Here is a 20,995-nt window from a genome sequence, read left to right as displayed (position 1 = left end):
TTCCCCAAACACTCGGCTCCTGGCAGGGGTCTGGCTTTTGCCACAAAACACCTGCTGCCGTGGTGAAGCCCTTCTCCCCATGTCAGGCTGTATGTGTGCAACCCGGGCCGTCTTCCATCAGCACGCAAGGCAGCCTCCCGAGCCAGAGCACACTGCGAGCTCTCGGGGAGCTGTAACCTCATTTTTTTCTTCCTATTGTTGAGGCTGGTTATTTTTGCACTTCCATTCTTCAATTGCAAATATTGCTCATGAAACTGCAAGGCTGCAGTGCGGAGGCTGGGCAAACAGCATCTGGGTAGCTAGTGGCTGTTGGCCTGGTGGGGACTGTGGAGCAAATAGATGTGTGCATGAAGTGATATTCAGCAATTACAGGGCTGGAAACTGAATTAGTGGCAGAGAGCGTGGTTTAATGAGCGATGGGCCTTGCCGGGCTCGGAGCAGCGGAGAGATTTGCTGATAAGGACAGCTGCTGTGCTGTCCCCTCCCTGCCGCCCCAGCAGGGGCTCGCTGCCCGCAGCACCTTGTGGTGGAACACATTGTGCTGCGAGCAGCAGAGCTAACAAAGCCTGGGGCTTCACAGTCCCCTCCAGCAGCCCCACCATGGTGTCCCAGCCCCGGGGCTCCTGTCACCAACCGGGTGACAGCTCCCAGGGCTTCGACAGCAGCTGCCACCATGAAGCCGAGCAGCAGCAGCGTGCACGAGAGCCGGCCCTCAGGCACCCGGCCCTGACCTGTCCCTGGCTGCCTGCAGCTGAAACGCTCACAAACACAACCTGGGTGATACTCAGTCACTGGGAACCCTCCCAAATGAGTTTTCTGCAGTTGCTTTTTGTGGTAGCTGTGTTTTCAGTCTCACTGTCTGTGAACTGAATCCTCTGCTGGAATCAAACTTGCTGCTCCTCACCCGAGGCCTGGCCACCCCGTGAGGCCAGGCGTGCAGCCTTTCTCGGTAAAACCATGCTGCAAAATGAGTTCTAGATGGGGTTTTCAGCCAGAGCTGCCAGAGACAGGCCGGGGATGAGCAGTGTCGCAGCAAGTAGGGGGAAACCCCCACTGGCCCGTCTAAACCAGTAGCTCCTTGGTAAGCCAGCGCTCAGCACCAGGAGACCCACAGCCTCTGCTCTACTCCTGCATTTAGTACCAGGAGGCCTCGCCTCTTTTGTAGCTCCTTTCTTGTGGCCAGGCTTATTCTTGCCTTATTAAATAAACACAGGTTTCCTCTAGTCAGTATTATTTATTTGAGTTTGTCCAGCAGTGTGTATTTAAAGCCATTTGTGTATCAAAATTAGGAGGAAAAGATGGATTGTTTTTTGACCGAAGGGATTTGTCTTTTGAGTTTCTTTGTAAATTCAGCGGAAAATGAAATTAGCCAATAGCTGTATTAAGCAAAAGCTCTCCAGAGCTGTATCCCTTGTTTGGAGGAGACTTCTCTGCCCTTAAGCAGGCCTCTGGATTCCTCCTGTCTCCCTGAAGATCTCTTCCCAAGGGCTCTGCTTGTTGATTCCCATCATGACAATCAAAAGAGCTGTGGGCAGTGAATGGGGCAGTTGCGTATGCTTGTTACAGCCTGGGGACCAAAAATTTAACATTGCCTCAGAAGGAGGGAGTTGGTAAGAGGAGAAGAGCCTGCTTTATGGGCGTGGGCAGCCCCATCGCATCCTGCATGAAAAGCTTCATTTTGCTGGATCAGTAAGTGCCCTGGGGCTGTGGTAGCTTCCCAGTGGGTTAGAAAAGTCCCTTGCCAAGTCCCGGCTTGGGGGAATCTGCTGATCCATCTGGTGCAGGGTACAGAGTGGTGAGAGCAACCAGAAAACATAAGCACCGCCATGGCCCCAAGGTGCAGTCATTTTTAACTTTGGGTAGCAGAGTAAGAGATCAGTTTTCCTTGTCTGTATTAGTGATAAGACAAAGATCAGTGATAAGATGAAGCAACTGATTACAGTGATCCAAACCCAGCTTCTGTAATTCTTCTGCACAACAACACAAAGCATGCAGCTCTCTGCCCGCACACGCTCTCATCTAAGCCTCGTGTCCCCTCTGCAGCTCATGGCATCCAGAACGTGTCCCCCTTTGAGCAAGTGCGTGACTGCTCCACACTTCCAGCCCCACTGCTGGTTCACCTGTCATAGCTGCACACATCCTCTCTGGGGTCTGGTTTTAGCCTTTCCTTCCTCTGCAATTCTTTGGCAATGTTTTTGCAGCCACCTGTGATGCGGCTCCATAGATCTGGGCAAAACAAAACCCGTGAGGGATGCGGAGGGGCTGCGGAAGAGCCCTGTGTGCATGGTAGGGGGTGCCTGTTCTCCACGAAGGGATGAGCTCTGAGTAAGGGCACAAGTGGAGGGGCATGTTCCGAGTCCGTGTGCCTTGACCCACAGGTGAATATTAACCCATTTCTATTTCTAAAAACCCTCGAGGTTATTAGGGAAGAAGAGAACCCAAGCTTTCCAGGCAGCACCTGCCTGTGTTTGCAGAGGTAGCTGCAGTGCCTGCCTGTGGACATTGCTGACATGGCCATTTGGGATCGCCTGTGCAGGTGCTGGGTTGCTTTTTTGCTTTTCCCCCTCAAAATACTCCGTGGTGGCAATAGGCGGGAGAAATGTCTTCAGTTTGCTGTGGTTATTGAACATACCCTGGATTAAAAGGAAGAAAACTTCCATTTCTTCCAAACAAAGCACATCTGCTGGAGCTGGAACCTTCCTTTAAAGGCTGTGAGAAGATTAAGTGCTGCAGAAGAAAAAAATATGTTCTTTGTGTAAGGGGAACATTCTTGTAGTACCGGGGAGCTCAAAGCTGAGGGATGGTGCCAGCTTCACCTTCCAATTAATGACCTCTAAATAATTAGCAGCATAATCTTTTGTAGAAATGCTCCAGTAGCAGTGCCCCTGATTACCAGATAAACAACGTGCTGGGAGGGGGGAGAAGCTGGCAGTGATGAACAACTGGCTGAGGGAGCAGAAAGAGCACGGGCAGTCGTTAAGCCTGGGGACCATTCATCAGCCCTCTCAAAGGCTCCGAGTCAGAGCCGTTTGCAATGCAGGCTAATTGAAGAAAATAATTTATTAGGAGAGTGAGCAGAGATCATTAAACACTGCAGTTTCAGTCTTCCAAACAGTAAAACAACAGTTTTCCTGTTGACAGTCATTTACTGTTAAATCCCTGGGTTCCTTCTCCTTTCCCCAGGCTTCAGTCCCACAGAGTGTGGGAATTTATTGTCCCAGCAGCGATTGCAGTGGCAGGGGCTCTGGCCGTGGGCTCACCTGCTGTGCTCTCTCCCTCACGCCTGTCACCTTCCCCCTCTCATTCCAGTGCCAGTTAGTACCCTTCAAAATTAATGTGTTTCAGGGCTGCAGACTGAAGAGATATTCCAGGGTACTGGGCAGGGCTAAGGTTAATGGGGCGTTGAATATGATTCCCAATACTGAATTTTTTCAAGCCATGTCTAAACAAAAATGATGAAAGAAGTACCACGTTACTGTGTGGGGAACTGAGAATGTACTGGGTTTTTACTGCCTGTGCAGTCTGGTGTCTGAGCAAACCCTGAGCTAAAACCCCCCTGTGCAGCTGTGGGGGTCAGAGGGAGGTGAAGGATCCACCTCCACCGAGACCTCTCCTGTTGGCACCGTCATGGGCTCAGGTAGACAGCACACAACTGCAGCCTGATCTTAGCACCACTGACTCACAGAGGCACCAGGCTGAAGGGACCTCCGAAAAAACATTGAATCTGCCTGTGTTTTTGGGGTGGATTAGGCACTGTGGGACCTTCCTGCTGGAGGAGTACCCTGGCCACACTTAGCAGCCACATGGCTAATGGGTGGGTGAAGGCTTCACTCTATGGGACCCTAAACACAAATGAGTTTGTCTGAATACTTAACTATCTTCATCTTCTCTTCTCTTCTCTTCTCTTCTCTTCTCTTCTCTTCTCTTCTCTTCTCTTCTCTTCTCTTCTCTTCTCTTCTCTTCTCTTCTCTTCTCTTCTCTTCTCTTCTCTTCTCTTCTCTTCTCTTCTCTTCTCCTCTGCTCTCCTTTTCCTTTTCCTTTTCCTTTCCCTTTCCCTTTCCCTTTCCCTTTCCCTTTCCCTTTCCCTTTCCCTTTTCTTTCCAATAGCTTCACAACATCACCGCATACCCAGTTGGTACTTGAACCTTCTCTGTAGACCTCCTGTTTTTTCTTCCATTTTTATGTAGTTGCGCATTGATCTCCCTTTTCTGCTTGCAGTACCTTGCTCTTCTTATTTGATTTCATCTTGAGGATTTCAGAACACTTTTCTTAGTCATCAACATTTTGAATTATGAGCCTGCCTTCCAAATGTTCTGCAAGCTCTTATAGCTTGGCTTTGTTCAGGCATCTCATAACTGCTCTCCCTTCTCCATCATCCAAGCTGCTCTTTCACGCACTGGCCAGATAAGAGCTGAGCACACATTCCCTGGGTCTTGCCGGACTCTGGCCCACCCTTTAGTCTTCCAGCTTACCAGATAGCTTGACCCTGCTCTCACAGTGAAGCCGAGACCGTATTTCCCTGGTGTGCAGCTGAGCATGATCTGTAGGAAAGTGCTCAGACTCCTCTTAGAATTAAGTCCGTTTCCTTTAACCGCTGGGCCAAAGTGTTAAAAATGAAATGGACTGACACAGTTTGCTCTTGGCAAATCCCTGCAGAGTGTTTCTTATCAACTGACTAACAAGTGGCCAACAATAAATTGATGGTTTAATAATTTGTTCCAGCAATCTTTCCAGGAATTAGGCATATTGATTTAAATTCCTTGGCTTTCCCTGCAAGACAGGTACTAAGTGTTCCCCTGCTATTTCCCTCCTGCCCCTCTCATCCCCTAGCTACCCAAAAGCAATTACTAGTAGCTCAGAAATGGCTTTGGATGGGTCCTTAAGTCCTTACAGGTGAATTTTTATCTGATTCTGAAGGCTGGAACACATCTCAGAAATCTAAATATTCCTTAAGCTCTTCTTTCCTTATTCCACTCCGTGGCTCCAATCCTCTTGTTATTCATTGCAATTGTGTTCAACGTCTGGTTATAATCAACCTTTATAGGAAGTTTGAAGCAGAAAACGACAGTGAATCTTCCAGCCTCTGCTGGGTCATTACGTCTCCAGAACAGACCCTTCTCCTTTGGGGTATTTCCTTCTCCTTCGCAGACTGTGGCACCTTTAACCCCTTCCCTACGGCCTCCTCATACCTCCTCTCGGGACTTAGGAAAGGTGCGATGTTAATGTCATGCAGTAGAAATCCCATTATTTTATTAAGGCAACCAAATCAGGAAAAGCCCAAACGGTCTGAGGTTCTGCCCTGCTAATGTCCCTTGTCTCCTTGTCCATAGGCTCAGAGCTATATGTAGACATTGTTTAGGCAAGGCGCATAGTTTGGTGTTTTGCCTTATACTCCGGACCCACGCAGGTCTAATGACTGAAAATAAGCTGTGTCCCCCCATGCATGGTGTGACACCAGACAGCTTGGCAGAGGGTTACTTTTATTTGCAGGAATACCACTGCAGAGGTTACTTAACACAGGAAAGTTAATTTCACACATTTATTGCACTGTATGGTAAAATTAAAGTGGGACAAAAGTGAGTACACATATATGTGTATACATGGGTGAATTGTGGAAGATTAAAAAAAAAAAAAAAAGAGAGAGACAATTTTGTTCCAAAACAATTTGGGGAACCCTGAAGAAGAGGTAACTTGAGCTACCTTCAAGCTACCTTCATGCAAACTGTCACCAATACTGCTGGTTTGCCATGCATGGTCTCCCTAGAGCATCAATGGCAAACTAGAGCCTGGGAGTCCTTATAAGTACAACGAATAATCTTAGGACTTAGAAAACTTATCCATTAGGTTTAGCAGGCAGGTCATGTAAGGTTGAGGGAATTTGCTCATGGAGAAATGGGGCAGGCGTATAAATTCAGAGAAGCTCCTGCAGAGGGAGAAAGACTCCATGTATGACATTTGTATTGGGAAGGCAGCAGGTCCTGGATTTGAAAAGAAAAAGGGAGATGGAGGGGTCTGCTGCTCTTTTCCACACCGTGGTAGGATGTCCACAGACATCCAGGGGAAATTACTCTGGGAACATTAGGCGAGTCATTCCTCCAGGTCCTTCAGCTGAGATCTCTCAAGGTCGCTCCTGGGCAACAGGCACAAAGGAAACTTGATGTTATGTCTCGTTGTATTCCCAGGAACCCGAGACTTGTGCCCAATCTGGCACTGCAGTCTGCTGTTTCACACCACCCTCCGGTAACCTTGTCCTTGATCGTGACCACGGATCTCGCCTTCTCACATGGCTTGTAATGCTTCTGTACCTTTTGGCTTGCCTACCATAAGAGCAAAGCACATTACCTCTGTGGAGGTGACAAGGCCCATTGAAGCAGGTGAGTACAACAAACCTGCTCTCCCCCAGGGCCCACAGCCTGGTTGGTGTCTGGGGCTCCTGAGCGTGTCCCTGTCACCTGGGTCCTGTGGGAGCTGCGGTGGTTTGTGGGCAGAGGCACGCCGGCAGTTGCCCTGGTGAGAGGCAGGTCTCGGCTCTGAGCACCCTCTGTGTCCAAGCTTCACATCAGGGTTTTGAAGCCATGTGGTAGAGAGTCACAAAATTCAGATTTGACGGTGGTTTCTAACCCCGATCCTTAGCATTCATGCCTAAAGATCCAAGGGAAATTTCCTTTCTTTAAAGCTGTCCAGCTAAAACTAAAAACACTTCTCATTAGGAAACCTGCATAGAATATTTCTTGCATGACATCCTTTTTATCCAGACCCTGCACCTCTGATAACAAAGCAGGATGCGTGTCTCAGGGGGTAGAAGCAGTTATTCCAGGAAGCTAGGCAGGCATGTGAGCAACCTTTCTGAAGCACACATGTGATAACTGTACCAAAAGTCCTTGTTCATGAAAAATCATCCAAACAATTGTAGAAACAGCTTTTGAAACTTGCATCTCAATCACTCTCTTGGCTGCAAAGTTTAAACATTAAGAGCTTTGAGACCCCATGGCTCAGGTGCAGTGTTATTATAACTTCATGGGATTAAATACACACCAGTAATGAATTCAGCCTAGTTGCTTTGCTTTTTGTTTTGTTTCTAATAAGATACTTGGAACAAGGTCTTTTCAGTCTACATCTACTTTCATTATTTTTTTTTCATTGCATATTCAGTAAATATCAACCAACTAAAAGGACCATCTAATTAAATCTTTGGCTTTATGAGCATCTGTGAAATTAATTGCGGGAGTGCAAAGATACATAGGAACTTTATTAGTTTTCAAAACCAAAGTCACAAATTAAAGCACCTTTTGCAGTTTGTACAGGGCATGTTTGCCTAACAAGCCTTTCAGATAGCTACTGTATACTTACAGTCAAGCAAACACACAAAATGATTTTGGGAAACTAGGGCAAAGCTGTAACTACAGTTTGATGCACATCCTGACCCGTGTCTGATCAAACATTACCTACTACAGCCAAGCCTATTAGAGCAGCAGTTGCAATATGATTTTTTGCAGGGCATGGCTGGGAAGCTCCTTGCCAGGTGACAAGCAGGCAGAGAGGAAGGTCTGCTAACACTTTAAACAAACCAGTCCCCAGGAACATTTGTGCCTCCTGTCTCCCAGGCAGGGGTAGGTGGCATTCCTGCCCATCAGCGGAGGTGTGCCAGCACTCAAAAATATGCAAAACAAATTATATTTCTCCTTGTGCCTTTCAGAGGAGGGGTTAAAATAGGGCTACCCATGATTAAATTTATTTGACTCTAAGAAGTGTGGCTGATCAGAGCTGCCGTCAGCTCCTGGGGCACGCTGCATTGACCTCCACGCTCTTCTGCAAGGTTTGCTGCGTGTGCGGAGCCGGGGCGATCGCTTCTGCACCAAACCTCCCATCGGCACAGCGGGACCGCTCTGCGGAGGACACTCACACTTTGTTCTTCAGCAGATGTTCTGTAACTATATCTGGCTGCAGCCTTCCCCGAGCCATGCTGTGTGTTGCAGGTGATACATGAGCAGCAACAAGGAATAATGCCTTTCAAAAAGCATATCCTAATTAATTTTTTAATGTTCCTTTTCCCTAGCACCAGCCTCATTAGGTCTGTGCATGAAATATTTGTTTATCCAGGTATTATACTGCTAACCATGAAGACTGGCTTGTTGCCTGGATACTTCACTCAAGCTTCAATGTCACGACTACAAATGCAGAACTAAAAACCAAGTCACTCCTTAATCTTCAAGATTATCTCAGGGTGCTGATCCCTGCACTGCAGGAAACAATATTTTCTTGAGCAATACAGAATGACTCGCTATACATGATGTATCTATGAGAGATTCAGGTCATATTTTAAATTTATTATTCTGAAATTGTCTTTGCTAACTTCTCTACAGTTTGAAATGCCTGTTTGTCTCATTGGTACCTTCTGAAATTGAACAACTTCTCTCACACCAGTGGTGAAATAAAGCAGTGGTTGAGTCTTTAGCACAGCACTGCACACAATATCACACAACCGGGCACTTTGCACCAGCACCCCATGAAAGGCAGACCTTATACACCAGTTCCCATCCCACACCTGGGGAACCTGGGAGAGATTTCCATCCAAACTGGGCCCCCATTGACCCTATTTATGCGTTCAGACCCTATTTATGCATTAGCCACTCTACTGGCCAAATGTGAATGGTATTGAAAAGATGTGGGCTAAAGAAAGGAAACCTCGGACAACTGGGTTGCAACTTCACTGTCCGTTGGAGGACAAACCCCACACCACCCACTCTGTGCTGCCCCAAGGCAGATGATTAAAATGCCAAATTCAACATTGCGTGTAAAGGTGGGGCCTTTACACACCTTACCTTTTGTTACTAGCTTCAGTTTTTCTGGACATACATTTTTCAGCAAGGCGTTTTCCCTGAAAGATGTTGCTCAGCTCCCACAGGCTGAATGTTCAGAAAACCACAGGGACAGGGAGAAGTTGTCAATATGCCATTTAAGTAGTCTTTCTAGTCCAGCTAATGCTTTTTTATAAAGTCCCATGTTCTCCTTGCCATTCCCCTTCACAGATGTGTGAAACCTCATTGAAGCCATTATCCCTCTAATGGACTTAGTGTTTACAGCTGCTACAGCCATTTCTGTGTAATTAAGTGCTGTGGACAGCAATGACCTTCATCTACCTTCTGGGTACGTCCCACAAATACGCACTTGAGTGTCCAGGTGAGGTGAGCTCACTGCCAGGGTTGCTCTTTAGGAAGTTACCCAACGGATAATAAAGCCTTAGTGGGCAGCAATCTTCAAATCAGAGCATGCTGCTCCAGAAAGTAGGTTTTCCAGGCCAGTGTTAAGGGCAAATTTCCTTGTGTAATTTTGGTTGGAGCAGTTTTTCTGGCACAAAGTCACAGTCCGACAGGGGAAGAGCAGTGACCAGCCTTTGGGATTTGGGAAGCTAAATTTTTAAGATGTGCTGTCTGCCTGACTCCACGGTGCTTTGGAAGAGCAGACGACACTTGGTTCACCCATCCCGAGAGCCTGGGGTAGGTGAGCACAGAACATGCCCAAGGCTCACAGGACAACCTGGCACATCCGGGCAAAGTGTCCCAGGCTTGTACCTCGTGCCAGGGCAGCGGGACTGTAGGAGCATGGGTTAGCTCCTCGCAGGGAGAGGAAGGTCAGCCAGGGAGGGTGTCAGGGGCGGAGGGGCCGGACCCTGCGCCCAGCTCTCCTACCAGCTCCCCAGCCATTTTCCAGCTGTGCTCGTTCTGCTGGCAGGGGCCGGGAGCCCTCCCTAGCAGCCGAGCTCTGCTTAGGTAAGGCCAGTCACGCTAACACACTAAGGACAGGAGAAGTCATCCAATGACTTTAAAAAGAACTGTGTGGAAGAAGGAAAAAGGGGCCGTAACAGATATTTCTCAGCAGCTGATGAGGGCATTTTCAAAACACTAGAAAAGTATAACTTCAGGAAAGCCACTTACAAACATAAAATGACCCTTGGATGGGGGCTCTCAGCTTCCCCATGTAGCCAACAGAGAATAGCACCTCCTCAGCTCTTCTCCTGACTCAGCCACCAATTTGCAGTATGAGGCTGGGCAAATAACTTAATTTCCCTTTATTTGTACCTGTATCTAGCACCCTACCGAGCCTGTGAATAAATGGATATGTCGATACACAGGCATATATCCCCTACATTTCCATATAATGCAGTTTAATATTTGATTTTTAAAATGTAATAAGATTAAATTCTTCATAATGAATAAAACAGTGGGCTGTATCCGTGCTTGGTGTCCTTGCAGAACAGCAATGTCCTAATGCTTAATTCATGTTTGCAGAATAAAACGAAGGCAGAGACTGAAAGATGCCAACCAATGAAGACTTCTGCTGAAGTGGTGGCCATGCCCCGCTGGGAGAGCTCAGCTGCTGGGGGACACCCCAACAACCCTTCCCGGGGCTCCTCTCTGTCTGGAGGAGGGGAAGGGTCTGAAACCAAGACCCGGAGGGCCGGGAACCCCAGGAGCAGCAGTGACCATGGCTGGGCGTTTGGGGTAAGGGGTAAGGCAGGAGGTGGAAGACCCACCCCAGAGCTGCGTGACCTCGGTCCACGGCCGCTCTGCACAGGGGCAAAGATGAGCTAACCTTGCCTCCAGTGGCTGAGTCAAGCCCAGTTTCAACAGCACAAAAAAAAAAAACCAACAAAAACCACCACCCTTCTGATGAAACTTGGCTGCACGCTGAATTAGCAGCGGCCCTGGAGCAACATTAGAAGGACACAGCAAATGGGAGTGTGCTTAATTAAAGTTGACAGCCATAATGGCAGTGCCTGTAATAGTATCAGGAGATTATCGGTTACAGGCCAGTGCTACAGGCTCTGTGACATCCCTGCCAAGGTGTCACCCTCATGCCAGCTCTGTCAGGCCAGATCTTAATATCTGCTCTTTAAAGCTGAACATTTCATATTTATGGAGAAGCTTTTTCCCTCCTGGTCTCCTTATCCAGCTGCACGCTGTACTGTGCAAACAGCAATTATTGAGAAAGCCAAGACAGAGTTTATCTGATTGATCTTTAATAACAAGCAAATGAATGAAAGTCAGAGAAAAGAGCTTAGGAGGGAGCACAAGGGATGTGTTTTCCCCTCTTCTGATTTTTATATTCAAATATCTAACCTGTATTCAGGTCATAGCAATGGGGCACCGGTTGTTGAGTTAGCATATCACTTTGTCAGGACGAGATCATGGGGAAGGCAGCACCACAGCACGTGCTGGCAGGCTGCGTGGGCACAGCCCCGCTGCGGTGCTGGTGATGCCACAACGACAGCCTGCCCTGCACCGGGCACTGGGGAGCCACGGCGAGAGGGTGAACGTGAGCCAAGGCACTCACCCACTCTCAGAAGATGCTGCTAAACCTCTGCATGTCCTTCGAGCTGTTCACATGCAGCATTTCGTCACCGGGTGGATTGCAGCAGGTTAGTTTAGAAAATAAAGGAAAACCCACTAGAAAATCAATCCGTGAGGCAACGCTTCAAGAGCGCAGCTGCTGCATGCTGTGTTTCACCCCAAAGTCAGCACTTCTTGTCTCGACCGCACTGGGTTTGGCTCCATAACTTGCTTCCAAGTGATCAATGATGTGTGTGCAGCACCACTCTTCTGGCTTGACAGGAAAATCAAACGTAGCTGCCGTTGTTTTACAGGAGCTGAGAGCAGCTCCACTTCAATTTATTTTGTTCCCACTCCTTTTTTTTAAGATCCCTGGGATCTTAATTACAGCAACATTTCCCACTGGAACTAGAGCGCTCTGATTGAGTAGGTTAATGAGGTGCACAGAGTCTAACAGTGACATTGACTAAAGACCCAGTCAATATCTTGATATCTTATCTGTTGAAGTAAGTACATTTTAACATTGATCCCAGCAGAATTTGGCATATGTGTATGCTGCAGCCAGATGGGTTCAAAACCCGCCCAAGGAACATGGGGAATTTGAGTGAGAAAAGGGAAATTCAAGAGATTCTCAAAAAAGAGGTTCATAGCCATCAAGGTGGACTTAGCACTTCCATGGAAATGTGAGCACAGCCTGTTCTTTTTTGGTGACATTTAGGGGTCTCAAAATAAATGACTTACGACACTGAAAAAAATCTAGACAGTCCCAGGGGTGAGAGCTAACAGAAAATCCTGGGTAGCAAACACTGTCTGCTGGAAGCTAATAACTAGTGTCACTCTAAGCAAAGGGCAGGGAATAGGCTGCTCCAAGGACTGGGCAGGAGAAAGTGGTTCTTCTCCACCTCGGTCTATGCCTAGCTGCATGAATCTATGTCTGTGCACCCAGAAAACACAACCAAGAATGCAGAAACAAACTCTGGAGAAATCAAAAGCCTCCAAGGGAAAATATCTGAATATTGCAGCTCAACATTAAAGGAAAGAACTGGTAAAGGTAATCTGACTTTAGATATGATCAAAACATCTGAATAAACTCCTTCTTGCCACAGTAGATAAATGTACTTTAGATGGAATCATACGTAAGGTAAAGGGGGAAAATCAGTCCATATTAGTAGGGCTATCAGCTGTTGGTATGAATACATTGATGACGGTATTCTAAAACTATCCAAAGACCATTAGCAAGTCTTTGGGATTCAAGAGATCCTTAAAGCTCACATCCCTTTTTTACATCTCCTTCCAGATATGAGCAATGCAACTGCCTCTGACTTTATTAAAGGGTTCAGAAAGACAAGCTGTGCACACTGCAGGCTGCTGGGTACTTTTGATAGTGCAGCAGCCAGTGACAACACCTAAAATACTGTAATTGAGCTCATTTCTGCAGTCTCAGCAGAGAGCAGGCAGGAAGCTTTTGCAGGATCAGGCAGGAAAGGGAGCCTTGGGCAGAGGGCTTGTTAGAAAAGGGCTGGGACTCCTGCTGGGGGAAATGCTGTCCTGGGGTTTGCACTCGCTGGTGCTGTGGGGAGCAGGACATTGGGTATCATGACAAAGCCATGGGACATGGCAGAGAAATGCCCAGTTCTGTCCTCAGCTCCTCCCCTGACAGGACAACCTGAAAATTAAGAAGATATTTTGCGTAGCTATTCAAACATAATAGCAGCAGGGATTCACCACATCGTTGGCCTGCAGTGACCACACTCCTTTCTGACAGGTAGGGAACCTGTTGCAAAGATGCTAGTATGGCTTAAAGCACATGTTTTTCAAAATCAGCCTTGCTTCTGGGTGCCTCCATTTCTGGACACCATGGCCAGGAGTTGCTAGGCCTGGTGCAAAGAGAAGCCTCCAGACCAGAAGAGGTGAACAGGAACCTGCACTGCTCAGTAATAATAATACTGAAGCTGTGCACTTTATCTGGACACCACAAATTAGCAAATTGGTTTTGATTTATGTATTTTCCCCAACAGCATGGGCAGTGAGCCTCTCAGCTCTTATCTTAGACATGCTGCAGAAGTGGAATTTCATTAGGGTGCTTTTCCTATCTGAGCTCCATCAGCTAAGAAGTGAACAGCTACTTAAAATAATTTAAAATACCCATGGAAGGACTAATTCACAGTCACAACTGTTTGTGTGCAGATCCCAGACCGACTTGGGGCTGCCAGCATATTCACTGCAGTGCCATTTCCAAGGAGTGGCTGAGCTCATCTACAACACCGGCATGTCAAGGCCCATCTTTTTGATCCAGTCAGCAGCTGTGTTAATTCAGAGAGGGACCTGCCCTGTGGCAGAGTGCTGGTTTGTGTGGGGAATTGCAGTGCTTCAGCTGAGCTGCCAATCACTCAGGTCCCTTTTGAGCTGTGCTGGTGTCACTGCCCTCAGCCCTGTGCACGGCCGAGCTATTATCAGTAAGCTACTAATGAGCTCGTGCGTATGGCAGTGAGTGTTCTGCCTCAGTTTAGCATTCCACTTCTTGCTTCTAAAGGTCAAAAGTGGATCCACAGCCATATAAAGCCGTGCATTAGTGTTATGGTCCCCTGACAGAGCAGCCGTACCCTTTGCCTGCACCCTGCCACCGCTTCCATTCCCAGGGCCCTCGGGCTTTGTGCATCTACAGGGCCTGTTCCACCAGCGGCTGGTCGGGCTCTCCTCTCTGCCTGGATGGTGGAGAGATGATGGTGCAGGCACAGGGCTGGACAGTGAGGGGACAGACCGCTGCTCTGGGTTTGGGGGTTGTTTCTTGGGTCTTTCCATCTGTTGTCTCCAGAGAGCGCTTCCAGCCTGACCACAGATGTTTGACACCTCAGCCCTAGAGCCCAAGCCTTTTCCAGAGCTAGTCCAGTGGTAAAGAGGTAAACTGTTGGTCCCAGGTCACAGCTATGAGCTGTCATCACAGAAAGTGTTACTCAAGTCATTACAACCACTGCTCACCACCAATTTCTCCACCATTTTGTCAAGCCTTTAGGTCAGACATCACAGCAGTGATAGCAGATGTCATTCTGTGTTGAGCCTGAACTCAAGGGGTTGGGTTTTCCCCACTTCAGGCACAACACAGAAGAGGGAGGAATAGCTCACAGAGAGAAGCTGCCCACATCATTGGCTCCAAAATGTTCCCAGGCCTGCAGGCCTCTCTGTTATACAGACTCTCAACCCAGGCAGCTGGACGTTTGTGAAAGAGAGTGTCCTTTTAACTTTTCTGTGTTTCTACATCAGCCCCAGCAAGACCAGAAGCTCCCTGAGGAACACGTGCCTCTTCCACCAAGCCCTGGGTGCAGACACCCTGCTGCGAGCCCAGCATTCACACAGAGAGCTCCAGACACAATCTGCCAACAGTTTTTGGCACCATGAGCCTCATCCAACTGCAGTATGCCGCTGCCAGCTTCTTCAGCACCAACGGGTGGAAGCGCAGTGCTCACTCGGCCCGGAAAGGCTGCAGTCACAGCCCGCCTCTTGCTCCCACCGAGAGTAGGGTGGAAGATGGTTTCTCCACAGGCACAGCTTGAGACTGGAAGGGGACGGCCATGAGTCATCGAGCCCACATGGGCATGTGGGCAGCATATTTTGCCATGGCTAGAGGATTAAGGCACGTGGCCACATGTATGCAAGCCTTGTTCAGAGCCACTGTTGGAGCTCAGCATCGAGGGAAAGCCTGACAATGCAGACCTCCTCTCGTAAAAGTGTTCCTCTCTTTATCTCCCATTGTAATTAATTGTCATAAAGTTGATCTTCAGAGAGGGTGAATGGTTGGTGTCAACTGAATAACTTCTTTCCATTTCATGTATGTGGATGAAAATGTGCACAGGCAGCAGAAAGCTTTTTGTCACCACCACCATCTCTGCAGCAGCAGCGGACATCCCATTGCCAGCTGTCACAGATGCCCATGGTGCAGGTGGCTGCCCGGGACCCCACAGGTCTGCAGCCTGCTCTGCCCCATGTCACACTGGCCAGCTGCTGCCTTGTGCACAAGCAGCAGGTAATGTGCAGCTTCCAGGGCTCATGCTAGCATCCCCGTTGTATGAGAGGGCTGAATTAGGTCAACCCTTGTGCTCCCCCTGAGTGAAAACAAAGCCCCAGGCAGCAGCCCAAACCAGGCATTCTTGGAGGCGTGCAAGGCCTTGGAGGTGTTCATAACCACATGGTGATGTTGCCTCAGCAGCTCACAGACTTTCCACACCCGAAATGGCATGTTTTGGTTTAAGAACCCGTGGTAGATTTTTCTTCTAAGGAGCCTAATCAAAGTTTGAGCACATGTAAGCTTTCAGCATCCTTAACGTCTTGAGTAAAGCAGTTCCACAACTTACCGCTGTGTTATGCCCCGAAGGAAATCCCTGTGGTTAGTTTGAGCCTGCCCATGTCCAGGGTGGCTGTGTTTCTGGGTGAGGACAAGAGGGGGAGGCAGGGACCTGGGAGCAGGGGGCTGGTTTGGAGGGGCAGGATTCAGGTTAAGCAGTGTGATGGCTGGGCTAAAGGATTAAAGGTTCAGGGTCAGATGAGGCTATTGAATGTGCCTCGGAGAAGCAGCTTTTTAAAAAATTATGTAGGTCCCAAACTGGCTTGGGCAAGCCGTGCCTATTCAGTACAAAGCACCTGCCAGCATTAAATGGAGCACTTCAGAATTAATTTGAAACCAGAATAGATAGTAGCAATCAGCAGTAACATGTGCTCAACAGTCCTTCAGAAGGATATTAAAACTCAGTCTCGGAAAGCAGTGCTCCAGAACACCAGCTGCCACCGTTGCACCCTTCAGAGAGAGCACAAGAGAAAGTCTGAGCTCTTTGTAAGTGCTTAGTAATCTCATGCTAATCAAGCATTCGGGGAAACAAAATTCTTTTTACTAGGAAATTTTGCATCAAGGTGCCTATTAAAAGCATAGAAAGTCACATCCATTCTCTGCCTCATTTGTCCTGTTAAATCTCAAGTTCTGTGATACAGGAGATAATTCATTTTTTCAGGTAAAGGACACAATTAAAATATTGAAAGGTAGGAAATATTGGCTTTCGGCACCATGAGGAAATAAAATTGAAATAATAAAGTCTGTTGAACCGATTTAAGAGACAGTCCATGTCTTTAAATGCAAATGTGAGAGATGATGCTGTTAGCCAGGGATGAACTCAGCCTTTCCAAGTCCAGACTATATTGATGGACTCTGGCCTCCAGCACATTCCTCAACCTCAAAACCCATTGCTCAGGCCTCACTGCTTCCTAAATGCTGCAGATCTGCTACCTCTTCAAGCGAAGGTACATGCCACAGTACTGCAATCCATCACATGTGGAGTTGGCTGGACACCACTGGATCTTCTAAACTACTAAATTTAGACCATGAATCCAGACTGAAAAATACAGGATCCTAAGGACCTTCAGCACACATTTCCATCCTCTCCTGTGCCCTAAGTTATTTCTTCTGTTATTAAGTTGATCATTGCTGCTGTTTTTTGGAAGACGATCGGACTTTTCTTCTCAGTTTGCCTTTCCTGCCAAAGCCTGTCTGGACAATGACTGGAGGCTGGATGAACAGAGGAATTCATTTCTGGTAGGGTCAGTGCTGCTTTCTCCTGTAAAATGGTATTTTTACTGTACCGGGGTTTCCTGCCCTCCAGGGGAATAGTTTTAATGAAAAGGCATTGACATTTCAGAAATAAGCTGTTGCTTCTTTCCATGTGGCATTCAGACATAATTTCATTTTAGGAGGCCGTACCCCAGGGGCTGGGGTTGAAGAAGCGAAGGACAAGCGTTCTGCCCGGCCACAGCGCCACAGGGCTGAGGAAGCCCCAGCTGCCCTGGCACCAACACAGCCCATGGATAACGCAGGATGGGGTCTGAGCAGCCCAGGAGTAATCCTCCCTGTGAACCCCAGCCTTACAACCACAGACATCCAGCGAGCCCCAGGAGCTGTGACGGACACCAGGACACCATCCTCTGGAGGTGCACGGGATGTCAGGTGGCCGCAGGGCTGTGAGCACTGCTGACCTCTGTCCTGCTGTCACCTCCCAGCCACACAGACGCTGGGAGGTGCTTGGCCACCTCCGCAGCACACCCACGCTGGGGGATGAGCACAGCGGGGCGCTGGTGCTGGCCACGGTCCCTCACCCAGCCTGCTGGCATGCTTAGGCATGTGTGCAGTGCAAGAACCACATCGGAGCAGCTAGGTTATTGTGACTTGTTAGCATGCGGCACTGGTAAATAAAAGAGTACTAGTCTTATCAGCTTTATGAAACTGCTGCTCTATAGACCTGCCCTTGGGATGGTGTGGGAGATCTGCAGTGTGTCTGCGTGTTCACAGCAACATACAGCTGCATGAGCAAGGTGTTTTTGTGGAAGAGACTGTCTTAAAGAGGCTCTGCAAAGGTGTGGCATAGGTGATGATTTTATTATTTTATTTTATTTTACTTTATTTTATTTTATTTTATTTTACTTTATTTTACTTTATTTTATTTTATTTTATTTTATTTTAATTTAATTTAATTTAATTTAATTTAATTTTATTTTATTTTACTTTATTTTATTTTATTTTAATTTTATTTTATTCTGTGTACAAGCTGCAGCTCCTATGAGAGCTAGAGATAACTGCTCAGTTCTCCAGCCAGCTCTGGGCTAAGTCACTCTGCTCTCCCTGGGAAGGCAGCCAGCCCTCTCTAACACCATTATATTCCTTCCATCCTTCTGATATTGAAATACAGAATTAATTTACCTCACTGTGGACACTTAACACTGAAGCTGAGCGGGAGGCCTGTCCCTTGGGTTAAGCAGGAGTTCCGGACCCAGGTGGGGCCGCAGTCAGAAATCTGGGTTCATGCTCAGTGTGGCTGAGGAGATGGGAGAAGGAGGGACCTGCGTGTCAGCTGCTGCTCCCCAAAACTTATCCTGGCCAGAAGCTGGGGGGCAAGAAGCTGCAGTAGTCCCAGCTGCCTGCTGTAGCTCTGGGAGCCCAGCCTGTGCCCAACGTCACAGGACTGTAACTCAGGCTCAGAGGATTTGGAGCGAGGGTTGGGAAAAGGGACCACGTCTGTAATTAAGATGGTAGTTAAACCTTTGGAGCTTGATGATCTGGGATGGGTGCTGTGAGCAGCCAGAATGGTGATTTCCAAGCGCTCTCAGGCCCTGCACTAAATAGCAATTTCAGCTGTTATTTAAACCTGTGCAGAAAATAAAAAAATGTGCTGAGCAAGCCCTAAAAAACACAAAATTTGGATCAACCCCCTTTTTTTTCCAGCCTCCTGGCTGTTGCCGTTTCACAGGGCTTGCTGTGGTGATGCAGTCTGCTCAGGGCTGCCAGGCTCTGAGGGTCAGTGTTTGGGCCTGGGCCTTAGGAAGCAGAGCAAGAAGTTTCAGGTGGGACAGTCTCCTACCTCTTTCCCCTTACCCCTCTAAAACACGCATTATTTTCCTCATTGATAATTCATCACCCACCCAAAGAAGCTTTAATGCCAAAGCAACTATATTATTATTATTGACTATCTTATTAGTCACTATATTCAAAGAAACAGCCTGTGCTGAGGCACTGAACTATCAAGATCTAAGTGGAAAAATTTAACAAAACAGTAGCAGTTGGTAATGCAAGCACCTAAATTTCCTGTCTGTCTTGACAAAGCTGCAGATTGAGTCATGTTTCCTGACATGTTAATAAAAAGGTTCAGTGTGTGGGAAAGGGGGAACTGGTGGTGTTTGTTCCTGCGGAGGAAAAACAGAGAAGCACCTTGGAGTCCACAGAATTTTCCAAGCCTGTTCCTCTTTGCTTATTTAAGAGCTTTATTTTTTTTTAAATAAAGGAGAGTTTACAGAGATAGGAAGACAATAAAAGCCACTGCCATTTCCTTGCTTGCTAGCCTTGTATAAAGGTGACAGGCCGAACAAAATCATCTGTGTCCTTATAATATTCCTAGTTTGATTGCTTGCAAATAAAACAGTTTAATAAAGGCTCAGATATACAAATGCCACATGGCCATATTGACAGGAGTGAGGGAAAGAAGAACACTGTAATCATGTTAGCTCTATCCCTCAGATTAATTAGCTAGATAAAATGTGCATTTACCTCATTCTAGACAGAAAAATATCATTTACCTACCAGCAATTTAGGCAGGCATGCTACTGCTAAAAGCCAGACCTGGCTGATCCTAATTCGCTGGGAAAGACGAGCCCTGCAGCCCTGCGAGGGACGGGCTCCTCCTCCTCCTTCTCCTCCTCCCTCTCCACAACACCAGGTCAACTTGGACGTAAAACATGGCCAGAATCTCAAAATAATTAAACTTTTCCCACTCAGACTTTCCAAAGATGACTTGAGGTAGCTGAAGTGCTAAGCAAAGTGCAGCTTTCCTGTGGGACAGCCATACAGTGTGTGGAGGAGAGCATCGTTCAGAAGTACCTGGGGTTTGAACATCTCTGCACACGTGGGGGTGGGTGGCAGGTCCCCTCGGGAAGGCTGGGCTGATGTGCATGGCTAACTAATGGGTGTCCTGTTCCGGAACCAAGGAGAACTGAAACGTAACCTCCACGGGTAGATGAGGATATTGTAAGCACATTTTTGCAACTATGTTTGGAAGAGTCCAAGGGAAAAAAATTACATGGAAACTGATAACTTCAAATTGCTGCTGACCTGAACCCATTACTAATGAAAAATAAAGAAACCTCTGTGTCATCTCATCTCTAACATCCCTGGGCCTTAGTGTCATATAGGAGTAGGTCCTGGGAGTAAAGACAATGTAATATTTGTGAACAAAATGAGAGGAAGCAGGTGAGACTTAACGGCACATATTTCATCTGCTACTCCAGAAGCAAGAGAGAGCACTGGCTGCCTTCAAGTGGGAGGCAGGGGGTTCACCTAAGTGGAAACCAAGTCAAAGACACCTGATGGAAAATCCCATGGGTAGGGTCTGGTCCTGACCCTCCCAGAAACTCCCCGTGTCCCAGACAAGCTCATTTCAGCCCTCTCCCCACACATCTTTCAAGTGCAGGAGTGGGCACACCGTGGGTGGGTGGGTGCAGCCTCCGTCCCACCGCCTCCGTGGTGGCCGAGGTGGCCAAGCAGGGTCAGCCTCGTCGCTGGCGGTTTACAGCCTGTACTCACACATCCCCAGACAAAGCAGCAGCTGCCCGGCTTGCTTTTATTAAACCTGTTGCATAATTATCTCTGCGTGAACCCCTGGGAAACAGCAGATGCAGGAAGTTCAAACCAACGCTTTCAATAACCGTGGATTAATGATAAATAGTCATGTATAACTGATACAGGGGATCACACCGCTCCACGTTATGCCTATGGAAATGTCTGTTCTTGCTGCCAAGCAAGGCCCCCAGTCCTCAGGCAACCTTTATTTCCCTTCCCGGCCTTTGCAGGACTTTTGGCTGGTTAAAACGTGCCTGCAAACAGCCCTGAGCTGTGCCTGGCCCTGGGGGTGCTCAGCCCCGGACCCTCCCTCCCCCTGGGCACCGCTCCTGCATCCCACCGGTGGCAGTGGGAAGGGGCTTGGGGGCTGTACCAGCCATCTCCACATCTCCTGTGCATCTGATAGAGCTCTGAAAAAAGGGGAGGGTGGGGAGCAGATGGAAGAGCAATATTAATATCAGCACGCTGTCACCGGCTGTCTTTGTCACCTTTCTGAAATAAAGGCTGTGGAAGTTCCTGT

The sequence above is a fragment of the Anser anser genome (assembly GCF_964211835.1).
Source record: "Anser anser genome assembly, chromosome: 5".
NCBI lineage: Eukaryota > Metazoa > Chordata > Aves > Anseriformes > Anatidae > Anser > Anser anser.
The sequence above is the reverse complement of the archived record's forward strand: the minus strand, read 5'-3'. Positions refer to the sequence as shown.